This window comes from Eumetopias jubatus, unplaced genomic scaffold (assembly GCF_037043125.1).
Source record: "Eumetopias jubatus isolate StellerSeaLion01/CBP00866 unplaced genomic scaffold, mEumJub1_p1.0 scaffold_12, whole genome shotgun sequence".
Lineage (NCBI taxonomy): Eukaryota > Metazoa > Chordata > Mammalia > Carnivora > Otariidae > Eumetopias > Eumetopias jubatus.
Genome location: NW_028274818.1, coordinates 1,817,000 through 1,829,545, shown reverse-complemented (window position 1 = coordinate 1,829,545; position 12,546 = coordinate 1,817,000).

Sequence of the window (12,546 nt, the reverse complement as noted above, 5' to 3'; positions counted from 1 at the left end):
CCTGGTTTCTGTGATTTTTCTCCTGGGAGTTAATTCAAATCATATTCTCCCAGAAACCAAGTTTAATGAGGGAGGGCAAAGAGCAGGCCGAGGAAGCAGAGAGGTGCTCCGGGAGGGGCTGCGCAGAGAGCGGCTGGGGCCAGGGTGCAGGGACCATCTGCTGGAAGCCCTGGGGTGGGGTACAATTCAAGCGGAAAGGGGAGCCGCTCGCAGCCCTGCAGCCAAACTGCCCTATGGCCCCGGGTGCCCCACGCTCAGAGAGCTTTCTTCTGGCCTCCCCTTTGGAACCCATTCCTGGGGCCACCACTCAGGCCAGAGGCTGGGAGGAGGGAGTGGAGCTCCCGTGAGCTCCCGGCCCTGTGGCCTGGGGAAGATCCAGGTAGACCCGCCCTGACAGGGTGTCTCCGGGCCAGGGATGCCCGGTGTGTGTGTGTCCCTGGAAGGCCAGGGAAACTGAGAGGCTGGCCCTGGGCCCTTCCCTCCAAGCATCCCCACTCCAGGGGCGGGCCCGGGGTTTCCCCACTCGCCATCCCCCCGGCTGCGGGTACTGGACAGAGGTCTTCATGTCTCCCTTGGCCAGCGAACCCCCACGGCCTGTGGACCCCACCTCTGGAATCTCTCTCCAACCTGGGGAACTGCTGGAGCCCCCAAGCCAGTGTCCCTGCCTCCACCCTTGCCTCTGTGACCCTTTCTCCTGTTATCTGTCCAAAACGTAAACCTTGGCATGTTTCCACAAGACTTCAAACGAACAGTGCGGCCCCACAGTCCTGGGGAGAAAGTCCAAACTCTGTGGTCCGGGTTTAAAGGCCGTCAAGGCCCTGGGCATCCGGTGCTGCCTTCTCGATCCCAGCAATCATGACCTCTCTGTGCTTCTAGACTAATCTGCCTGAACGTGGCACATGCTTAGCCCTCTGACCAACCCCTCCTCATCCTCCCGGCGCAGCTGAAAGTACTGCTGAGGCTGGGCTGGGTGTCCCCGCTAAGGCCCCAGCATCTCTCTCTCTCTCTTTTTTTTTTTAAAGATTTATTTATTTATTTATTTGAGAGAGCGAGAATGAGAGAGAGAGAGAGAGAGAGTACATGAGAGGGGGGGAGGGCCAGAGGGAGAAGCAGACTCCCCGCCGAGCAGGGAGCCCGATGCGGGACTCGATCCCGGGACTCCGGGATCATGACCTGGGCCGAAGGCAGTCGTTCAACCAACTGAGCCACCCAGGCGCCCCCCCCCCAGCATCTCTTGTCACACAGAGTGCCACAGTCCGTGGGCGCCTGTCTCTGCCCCTGATTAGGGGACCTCCTTGAGGGGAAGCTGTATGGGTCCCCCGTCCCCCCCCACAGGCACACCCACACCCACGCACGCACGCACGCACGCACGCACGCACAGTGCCTGGAGCGCTGGCCAGGCCAGGGCTCCACCCACAGTTGAGCCGAGCAACTCCTGAACCAGCTCCCTCAAAGTGCTCAGCCTCTCTGCTTTTTCCACACACCCACTCTCCACCACGCACCCTCACGCCTGCCTTCGGAGGAGCTCTGGCTGGGCAGCTGGCTAGCTAGGCCGCCTCCGCACCCAGCCCCGTGGCTCTGGGCTCCCGTTTACAGAGCGCTCGCGGTGTCAGGGCCCGCCCTAGCTTCTTTCCATTCGTTGGCTACTTTGATTCCAAGCTGGAGCTAACCAAAGAAGTGGGCCCAAGAACCTGACTTGTCTGACGGCTCAGCCCCATCTCTCCAAGAGCTAATAATTCAGCAGTCACCTCTTAAAGGACATGGGGTACACGCTAGGCCCTCAATACGTGTGTATTGCGGAAGGAACAATATAACTGCCTGCCTTTATAGTGAGCTCTATCACCAGTGAAACATTATCCCCAGGCAGCCCTTGGAGGTGAACACAGCGGGGTCATTATTCTCAGTTTATGGAGGACTCTGTGCAAGGGAGAGGGAGGGACCTGCTTCCCAGGGCGCACGGTGGTGACCCAGGGCCAGGCAGCTGCCGGGTCCTGTGCTGCTGCCGGGCAGGGGGCCTCGGGGCATGTGCTTTAGAGTGTTCAGGGGTCAGGACTGGGAGGGACCCTTCCATCCAGTGGTCTCAAGCCTCACTGGGCGTCACAATCACTCGGGAGACGGGGCTTTCAAAACCACCAAGCCCAAAGTCTCAGATATTTTGATTCCGTGCTTGGTCCGGGGTGGGACCCAGGCATTTTTAGTCTGCCATCTTACAGCTGAGGAAGCTGAGGTCTGGAGTGGGGGTATTATAACAACGGCTAACACCGAGTGCTCGCAGCACCAGGCCCTGCTCTAAGCGGCACGGGTCCGCTCTCCACCCGCTCCTCAGAGTTATCCTTCGAGGGAGGGATGGTTATTATCAGCTCCATTTTATTTTATTTTATTCTATTTTCTAAAGATTTTCTTTTGGGGGCGCCTGGGTGGCTCAGTCAGTTAAGTGTCTGACTTCAGCTCGGGTCATGATCCCGGGGTCCTGGAACGGAGCCCCGCATCGGGCTCCCTGCTCAGCGGGGAGCCTGCTTCTCCCTCCCCCTCTGCCCCTCCACCACCACACCCCCCGGCTTGTGCGCTCTCTCTCAAATAAATTAAATCTTTTTTTCAAATAAAAAACTAAAAAATAAAAAGACTTTATTTTTAAGTAATCTCTACACCCAGAGTGGGGCTTGAACTCAGGACCCGAGATCAAGAGTTGCATACTCTACCGACTTGCCAGCCAGGCGCCCCATCAGCTCCATTTTCAAGGTCAGAAAACAAAGTACAATGGGTCCAAGGTCACATGGTAAGTGGTGGAGCTAGAATTCAAACTCCAGAGACCTGGCTTCCAAGCCCATACCTCCAACCTTGACCCCATAGCTGTCCACCCCAAAGTTGCACAGGAGCCAGGGGTGGGTCCAGGCCCAGATCCCACGTCTCCTCTGGGCAGAAAAATCAGACAGCCCCTGAGAGCGGGGAAACAGGCCAGAGAAGCCACAGTCCAGATGAGAGACCCTGAAGCTCCTGGCCCTAGGCTCACAGGGGCAGAAGGGGCTGGCATGGGGCAACTTCCCTAGGGGGCCGCCTGCCGCCCTCCCTTCCAGAAGGGGAGCCCTGACCAATCCCTGCTGAGGTGTCACCCTCCCTGTGCTAAGCGATGCAGCCTCCTAATTGCTGATCACAAGGAGGCAATTAAGTCCAATTAGGGAGGGAGAGCTAATTAGTGCTCAGCTTCCCACAGCCTCTGGGCACCCCCCGGGGTCTGCAGCAACCTGCTGTCCACCCACCCTCATCCCCAAGGGAGGGGATTGCTGTTCCTATGGAACACAGCAAAAATTCATACTTCTTCCTTGCTCTCCCGAGGGTCAAGGATCAGCACCTGGCTTCTCCCTGACCTCTGCACCGCAGGGCAGCTCTGTTTCCCAGGCCCACAGGACATGACTTGCCTTCTCTGGCAGCCAAGAACATTCGTGTCACCCTGTAATTCATATGCACTTGCCTGCCCTCTTATCCATCCTCCCTGCAACCCTGGAGGTGGGTTAGCTCTGGGGCTCAGAGAGGGTGAGTGATGTGCCTGAGATCACACAGTCCTCATTGACCCCAGATGTTGACACCCCTGACCACCCCTGACAAATGTGGTCTTTCTGATGATCTCACCTCCACCATTCCTGAGGTCACATGGTAGACAGGTGGGGCATGAATTGTGCACATTCTTCCCACGTGCTACACCACACTCGGTTATCCCAGCTCATCTGCTCTCTCCCTCTGTTCATTCATCCACCCGACTCCGTTCTGAGAACCCAGTGCCAAATTCAAGAATATTCTTCCTGGGATCACAGAATGTAGAGTCAGGTGTTAGGGGATCTAGTTTTCTCTTCCACTAATTCACTCTGCGACCTCGGAAAACTTGCTCTCCTTCTACGGGCTTCGGTTTTCTTCGTGCAAGATGAGAGGAGGCCTGGATTGGAAGAGTCCCAAAGCCCTTCCCACATCTGTCCCTTCCGCTGCAGGGGAAGAGATGGGCTGGGTTTCCCTCTTGCGTGCCATCACCAAGGGCCTGGGGGTGGGAGGGGATACCCCCTTCATACTGAATTTGTGGGGGCCCCATGGCTTATCAAGAACAAAACTGTGATGGGCGCCTAGGTGGCTCAGTCGGTTAAGCGACTGCCTTCGGCTCGGGTCATGATCCTGGAGTCCCGGGATCGAGTCCTGCATCGGGCTCCCTGCTCAGCGGGGAGCCTGCTTCTCCCTCTAACCCTCCCCCCCTCATGTGCTCTGTCTCTCTCTCTCTCATTCTCACTCTCTCAAAATAAATAAATAAATCTGTAAAAAAAAAATAATAATCCTAAGAAGTTATGGAGAAACGAGGTAAAAAAATTAAAAAAAAAAAAAAAGAACAAAACTGTGCTGCCAGCAGCAGAGAGACGGGAACTCCCAGGCTCTAGCAGGGGCCGAGAGTGGGGAATGAGGGGCAGATATGACGACCCCCCCAACACACACTCTCCTGCCCCCAGGACCAGGGGACAGGGAGAGTGATGGGGAATGCGGCTGGACTGCTTTCTTGGGCTTGGAGGAGAGGGAGGGAGGCTGAGGCCCAGTCTCCGGCCCACAGCAGGCACGGCGCCAGCCGCCGTCCTTGTCCGTGCTGGGCTCACGTGGGGCAGGGCAGGCAGGGAGGCCGAGGGCGGTGGAAGGCCCCTTCCCATCTGGTCCGGGGTCTTGGCCGCACCCTGGCTTCCACACCCCTGTTCTTCTCTTTCTGCCTCCTGGGTCTCGCCTGGGTTCCAGGCCTGGCCCTGCCACTCACGTCCTGCTCGTACCGTCCTGGCCAGAGCGACTGTCGCCTTTTCTGGAAAATGGAGTAGCAGTAATCCCAGAGGGCCTTGTGCAAGTGCAGTGAGGAGCAGGGGGCCTGCCCCTTGTCGGGGGGCCGGGGGCGTGCTCAGGTCGCCACCGGGCGGCCGGCAGAGGCTGCGGCTCCCGGGGGAGCACTCGGCTCTCGGGGCAGCGTGTGCTGAGCACTGAGAAGGAGCCGCAGGGCATCCGGGCCACTGCAGCACCCAGTGCTTCCGAAACCTTCCCCTTCCTGCGGTGAATCACTGCTCACAGGTCTGGGGACCCAGGAGTCCCCAGCTTGCCACAAACACTCATTGCCCTAGAAACCGGGCCTCCCCGCCCTCTCACTGATTGATTTCACCACATTGTCCCCCACGGCGGGCCTGGTTCCTGGATCTCAGCTTCTGACTCACTGAATGGCCTCCTGTTTCACGGCCGCTCCAAGCTCTGCGCCCCGAGCCCCTCAGCCAGGCCCCTTCCCCAGCAGCCCTCACTCCCTTCCCGCCAAGTTAGGCTGGGCACCCCTATGGAAACATCCGTCCCTGCCAGTCAGCCTGAGGACCCGTCCGCCCCTCCCAGCGGGCACTTCTGCCGGGGCAGGGAGGTGGCCAGGGGCCGAGCCCCGTGGGCGCTGGCGCCACCTGCTGGCCTCGCGACTGGTGGGCGGGCCCCTGCTGGGGGGGTGGGGCTAGTCCTCCCTCTCAGGGCGGCCAGTCCCGCCTCCTCCGTCCGCTCCCGCGCGTGTATTCTGCACCTGTGCCCCAAAGGGCTGGGGCCCTCGCAGAGCAAGCGGCGAAACTGCGAGGGGGGGGGGCGGGCAGCTCAGGATGCCAGGGGCCAGGGAACCAGCACCGCAGCCAGCCCGCAACTCTGGAGCAGGCCTCCCGGAGGAAGGGAAGACGGAGGTGAGTCGAACACTTATTAAGCACTTGCTGTGTGCACCGGCGCCTGTGAGTTTACACGCCTCTTCCCACTGATCACACAACAATCCCGACAGGTAATTGCGGCTATTATCTTCATTTTATAGATGGCGAAACAGGTTCAGAGAGAGAAGGAATTTGCAGGGGGCCGGCAGGTGGTAGGAAGCAGCACCGCCCGCCGCCCAGGCTGGAGGACAGCCACGCCTGGCTTCCGCCGCAACAGAAGTGTGTGACAGAGGAGGGGACGGCCCCATGGGAGCCTCCGGCTGTGACACTGGAGGAGAGCCGGAAAAGGAGCAGCCAAGGAGGGAGTAAAGAGTTTGGAGAAGGTGGACGGGACCGGCAGGGTCAGAGGTCAGGGGTCACACAAGAGAAAAACTGAGACTGGACACAGTGCCCAAGTGGCAGCAGCCCCGGTCAGTGCGGGTGGGAAGGAGGGGGCACAGAAGCCCGGGGACAGCAGAGTAGTCTGCTGTCAGGGCCTGGCCCGGAGGGGTCTGCGAAGGCTGGGGGCTGGGGGCCACTGTCCACACCTTGGGCTGGACACAAGAGGTGACCGGGGGTGCTGGGGATCCAGTGAGAGTGGGGAGCAGTCTGAGCACCCCCGGGCTCCTGACAGGGGCCCTTGTGCAAGGACGCTGGAGCTAGAGAGTGCTGTGGAGGCACCGGGCCCGAAGCCCGTCGCCTGAGGTGCTGAGCTGCAGGTGGCTTGGCCCCACTAGCCCACCGTCCACACCGAAGTCAGCCGCGGCGACGGACCTTACACCGTGGGAACCGGCAGTTGCCACAAACCCGGGCTTTGGTAAACATGAATGAGCACCTCATCCTTCTACGCTCTCCTGCCCCCACTTTACAGAAAAGGAAACTGAGGCCCAACGATAGAGGCTGACTTGTTCAGTATCATAAAGTAATGTTCTTCCTTTCATTCACTCAGTCATTCACTCAACAAACCTTTACCGGGTGCCTCCCCTGCTTTGGAGAGACACATCCCGGCCTGGGGGTTCAGGCTCTGCAGCCCCCAGAACACGTAAACAGGCTTTGACAGAGCTCCACGCTGACCAGGTGCTGAAGGAGGGGTCCACCGGTGTGGTCAGCATGGGCAGGAAGATGTCCTAGAGGACACGGCTCCTGAGCTCGGCTCTGAAGGGCGAGTCGGGGAAACAGCGCTCGAGGCACAGAGAATAGCAGCCACAAGGGCGCAGGGGCTGGACAGGGCCTGGCAGAAGCACAGGACCCATGGGCACCTGGCACTCTCATGGCTACTGTGTGCGAGTGACCGAGGGCGGTTACGGCATAGAGGTCCCTTCTGGGCCAGAGGTCACAGCGGTCAGCGCATTCCTGCGTTTCTGCTGTGCCTGAGCTCCGGACCAGGTGCCAGAGAGCAGGAGCGGCGAGAGTCCGTGCCAAGCCCAGGCAGACAGCACCCCTTTGGAGACCAGGGAGGGAGGGCTGTGAGGGCCCCAGTGTGGGGCTGGTGAGGGGAGGAGAGAGATGGAGCTGGGTGTGGAGAGTGGCAGGTGAGATGGAAAAGCAGAGGGACAAGTTGAATATTTGGTGGGGTTGGCGGGCTGGCGGGGCGTATGAATGAGCATGCCCAGCTTCCAACAGCAGACACTGACCGGGCACCTCCTGTGTGCCGGGCGCTGGGCCTGGAGCTGGGGAAGCCCGAGTGGGCTAGATCCAGTCCCTGTGCTCAAGGAGCGCCCAGTGGACTGCGGAGACAGAAACGTAAACAGACGGTTATAACACAGGGTAGTGTAAGGGAGATTTCCCAGGGAAACTGACACTGAGGTTGAGTCCTGCGACATGAACCAGCGGTAGGCAGGCGAAGGGCCAGGGAGCCGCAGATGGGGCAGCGCAGGCCGCAGCTGGATGCTGAGCAGGACAGGGTGTGCTCGAAGCCCTGAAGGAAGGCCCGGGTGGCTGGAGCGGAGAAGAGGCGGGAGGGCAGAGCCAGCGGGACAGGTGGGCAGGGCCAGAGCGGAAGGGCATTCTAAACCACACGGAGGAGTTTGGTCTCCAATCTAATGGCAGTGGGGAGCTAATGCAGGGTTTTAAGAAGGGGAGTTTCATGATCCGATTCGTTTTTAAAACGACCTCTCTGGCCACGGTGCGGAATGGAGCTGTGGGGAGAGGAGACAGGAGTGGAGGCGGCTGCAGGCCGGGGACGCTGCCAGCTTCACCAGGAGGGTAGCAGCAGGGGCAGGAAGCCGATGGGTTTGGGAAGTGTCCAGAGGTGTAGCCGGGAGGTCTGGCTGATGGGCTGGGTGGGAGGAAGTTAGGGGAAGGCAGGAATCATGCCGATTCCAGATTCCTGGCTTGAACCACCAGGTGGGTGGGATGCCATCTACCGGAAACAGGGAGCTCAGGGAGGAGCAGGTCCGGGCTGCGGTGGCAGACCCAGTCCGCCCAGCCCAGGGCTCCTGTTTCCCCCTTGGGGGCTGCTGGGGGAAGGCTGGAGGACGTGGGCAGAGGATGGGGGCGGGGGAAGGGCGCACCACCTCACACCTTTCTACCCCACATCCGGCTTTCTTTGTCTTCACAGCGACCACCACCACCGGAACTTACAGGGTGTCCCCGTCTACGGCCTGTGTCCCCACCCCCCCAGAATACCAGCTCCACGGGAGTATCGTCACCTGCCCTGTTCAGTGCTGTATCTCTAGAGCCTACAACAGTGCCTGACACAGCAAGTGTTCAGCATAGATTAACTGGATAGAAACAGTTAACTCCTTATTGGGTACGTCTTACTACCGTCACTCCCCTTCAGACCCAGGTCAGTTGTAGTCAAATGTCGGTTTCCTTAGCCTGTCTCTTGAACAGTGTCTCCCAGGGACTCGGGAGGGCAGCTGGACACGTAGCCAGTTTTAAGCAACTGGAGGGGACTCAGGATGACCGGGGCAGCTGGTGTGACCACGGGCATGCCCAGCCTCAGCCACCGGGGTTTTCACCTGGAGTCAGGAACAGACGGGTCTCCCGCGCATCGGTGCCCTGCCCGCAAAGGGCGAGGTGGAAGCTCCAGGTGACCCCTGAGGAGGCAGGGCTGGGCATGGAGCCCTGGCAGGCGGGGAAGAAACATCTGGGCCCTAGTGTCCAGTCTGGACTGGAGCCGCTCCCAGCAGTCGGCCTGCAGCGCCACCTCGTGGTCGAGGCTCAAAGACGCTGGTCCTCCACCTGAGCCCCGCTCCTCAGGATCCAGGCCAGCTGACCACCTGCCGCACCAGCAGGCCTCCCTGGGCACCTCTGGCACCAACCTCCAGTGGTCCCTCCAGTCCTCTCCCTTCGCAGTAACCTCACTCATCCTTCAGGGACTCCAGATGCACTCCATCCCAGAAGCCTCTCCAAACTGCTCCAGCTTCAGGGATCACTCCCTGCCTCTAGGCGCTCGCTGGGTGTCACCGTTTTCCCTCTGGGGTCCTAAGCTAGGCGGTCCGATTGATCTAGCTCCCAACACCGGAGGGTCTGCTTACCAGCTGTGTGACCTGAGCTAGTTCCTTAACCTCTCTGAGCCATAGGTCCCTAATGTGAGGCAGAGGTGGCATTTCCGGCCTCACGGAGTTGTGAAGAGGATGAAATGAGATCACGTCTGTAAAGGCCAACAAGAGAGCCTGGCGGTCAACAGGCACTCAGGAAATGGCGAGTCCTTTTCCACCCCTGTCTCTGACTTCCTCTTCCCTTTCCTAAAAAAGACCGCATGATGGAACAGAAAGCATAAGAGAGTCACAGGACCTGGGTCCTCCTTCTCTGTAAAATGAGGCCATTAGGTAACTGATGAACGTGTTCGAAGCCCATTCATTCATTCATTCATTCAAATTCTGTTCCACCAATGACATTCTCTGCAACCAGCACGTGGTTTGCATCTGCTAATTCACCTGTGCTGGGCTGTGTCTTACACGTCAGTGTCCCCTTTGGTCTCTAGCTCTGTGCCTGGCATGGAGAGGGTGCTGGAAAAGTCCCTCCTCGATAACCTAGCAAGGGCATGTTTACGGCCTCCACCTCCCTGCCCCAAGAGAGCACCCGGCCCGGGCTGGCACCAGGTGCCCCTCCCCCTCCCCAGCCCGAAACCAGAGCTGGCGCCACTGGGTGAGGAATCTGGGGACCAACTGTCACAGCTCCGGTATCACCCGCCTCCCGGACGCCAGGGTCCAGCCCTGAGTCCCAGAGGGGCCCTGTCAGCCAGCTGTCCTGGGGGACCCTGGCTCCACCCCAGCCCCTCTGAGCTGCTCTCCCGAGGGAAATGAGAGAGTGCATGGGGACCCGCTGGGGGTGGGGTGCTGGAGTGGGCCCAGGGGAAGGGCAGAGGCGTCTGTCCAGGTCCAAACCTCAGACCAGGCTTCAGACCCCTTGGTGACGGGTCCACAACAGTGGGAGGATCTGTAGCGGCCTCCTCGCTCCTGCATCTCTGTAGCCTCCAAGTCCCACCGACCGTTTTGCCCTCACGCCTAATCCTATTTGGCCACATTCTCTGGGTCACATAGGCTAGTTTCTGTGTCTTCCTGAGGACAGAGATCAAATCTGATATTTCTTTTGTGTGTCCTACAGAATTTTACTTAATACGTTCTCATTGACTGAAATTAATGAGTTCGTGTGTTTCAGCAACGGAGAGCAAACCGGCTGCACTCTGGGCAGGAAACACGGTGTTTAGATAGCTGAGTGGACTTCCCCTAGGGAGGGGTACTCAGACGAGAAAAGGGAGACCCTGTAACACATAGGAGAGGAGGCCCCGCCGCCTTGGACAGATGGAGCGGAGGGGAGACGCTAGGATGCCCACGCTAGGATGCCCTCCGTTAGGGCCAGCCAGCGCTGTGGGGCAGCTTTGGTGACAGCGTCCTGTGTCCCCTCCCTCCCTAGGGGGTCTGCGCTAGGTGTGTGCCCCCTCCCTTGGTACTTGCATAGATGATGATAAAAGGTTTGCTCAGAAAAGAGAAGGTGCACAGCTCCACACACACACAAGCACGGTCCGGGTCACCCACCCTGTTCTTGTCCTGCAGCCTCCACACGAACGCTGTGTTCTGTGTTCACGCCCGTGTGGACAGGCAGACACGCGCACTTGCACACAGATACACCTGCACGTACACACGCACTGCACATAGAGCCGATGCAACAACTCCACGGGGTCCTTTGTTCCTTGGGCCTGAGGCTCGGAGGCTGGCCCGCGTGTGCACTCACACGCCAGACAGACAGAGTTTGCCTGCATTCCAGTCCTCAACAGGAATTATTTTTGGAATTCCGTGCTAGTTGTTTGGGATCGTCTTTTCCCTGCACGGCCAGATCTAGAACTGGCTTCAAGTGACCCATGGTGGGTCGGGGTCTCCTCCAGTGCCTGAGACAATGAATGAATGGAAATGAATTATCGAGGGCCACAATTTAGCTAAAGTCCTGCAAGGAGAGAGCAACCAGGGCCAGAGCACTAACACTGACTGAAGGCCTAAGAGGAGACAGGCACTGTGCTAGCGACTTAGTTTTCCATTTCAGAGATGAGGAAGTCGAGGCTCAGCAGGAAATCATTGCCCGAGGGTAAGAACCAGCAAGCAGCATGTGTGCCCCCAGAGGCCTGCTTCTGTCTCAGACAGCATGAAGCATCGCCTGTGCAGCTAAGTCAACACGCCCTTACTGAGCTTCAGCTCTGGGCAGGGCTGTGTGCTCGGCACCGGGAGGCTGGGGTGGAGGAGGATGACAAAGGAAAGACAGTCCCGTCCCCCACGGTCCTGAAGTGGAGAGATATGCCACCCACACACCTTTCTGGTCGCAAGGCAGACAGTGAGGGGTGGCGTGGGGTGGGCACAGCCATCTCTTTCCCAGCAAAACTGCGTAAGTCAGGCCCTCGGCCTTAATTCCGGATCGGGCAGGCAGGTGGAGGGAGGAAGAGGAGGGCCCGTGGGCAGGAACCTAGCTTGGCCAACACGAGTGTCAGCGGAGGAAGGGATCCCCTGAACAAAGGAGGCCAGCAGCCTCCGGGGGGAGGCAGGGAAGGACTCATGGAAACCCCGTCCCACGGAGCCTGGCTCCCTAAGCGCCCGCTCCTGGGCTCCTCTGCCACCTGGGCAGTCTGGCAGTCCCCACCCTGGGGGGACATGGCCCATACGCTCTGCAGGCATATACACAAGCGTGCATGCCGCTGCCACAGACCCGAGTGCACCCACACACCCCCAGCCCGCCCTCCAGGTGCACACCTTCACGCTCGCCTCTCCCAGCTTGGGCATTTGGAGCCCTAGCGGGACCCCAAGCATGGACATGGTGCATGAACACACCCAGGGGGCTGATTTGTCTTTGTTGGGTCTGGGAGGTGGGTCCAGCAGGGACCTCGGCCTCGCTGTCCTATTTCTTAACCTCCCCCTTCCCATGCAGCTGCTGTCCCCCTCCCCACTCACTCACACTTGTTTCTGCCCTTTGTTTTCCACCCTGGCCAAATCCCCAAGGCTCCTTTGGTCATTAACCTCCTGCTTTAATTAGCTTAGTGGGGAGGAAAGGGGAAGCAGGGCAAATTCAGGGGTGGGTGTCAAGGGGGAATCTCATTCTGGTGGGGACAGGAGGCTAAGACCAGCTGGTGACAAGAACGCCTGGCTCACAGTAAGTCCTATGCAACTGTGTGCTACTTTTCTTAAGGTGAAAACTAGCCACCTGGGCCACAGAGTAGGAGCCTCCCCCTGCAAGAGCCCCCAGGCCCCAGTGGCACAGGTGCCCCCCAGTCCGTGTTCCTGGGGCAGAAGACGGGGGACAAGAGCCCACCTCTCCACCCCCTCTCCCACTCAAGCCACAAAGCTTGTTAATGTTACATGGACTCCTCCATCCAGGGGGCACCCCTGCCCCACTCTGGGGCCCC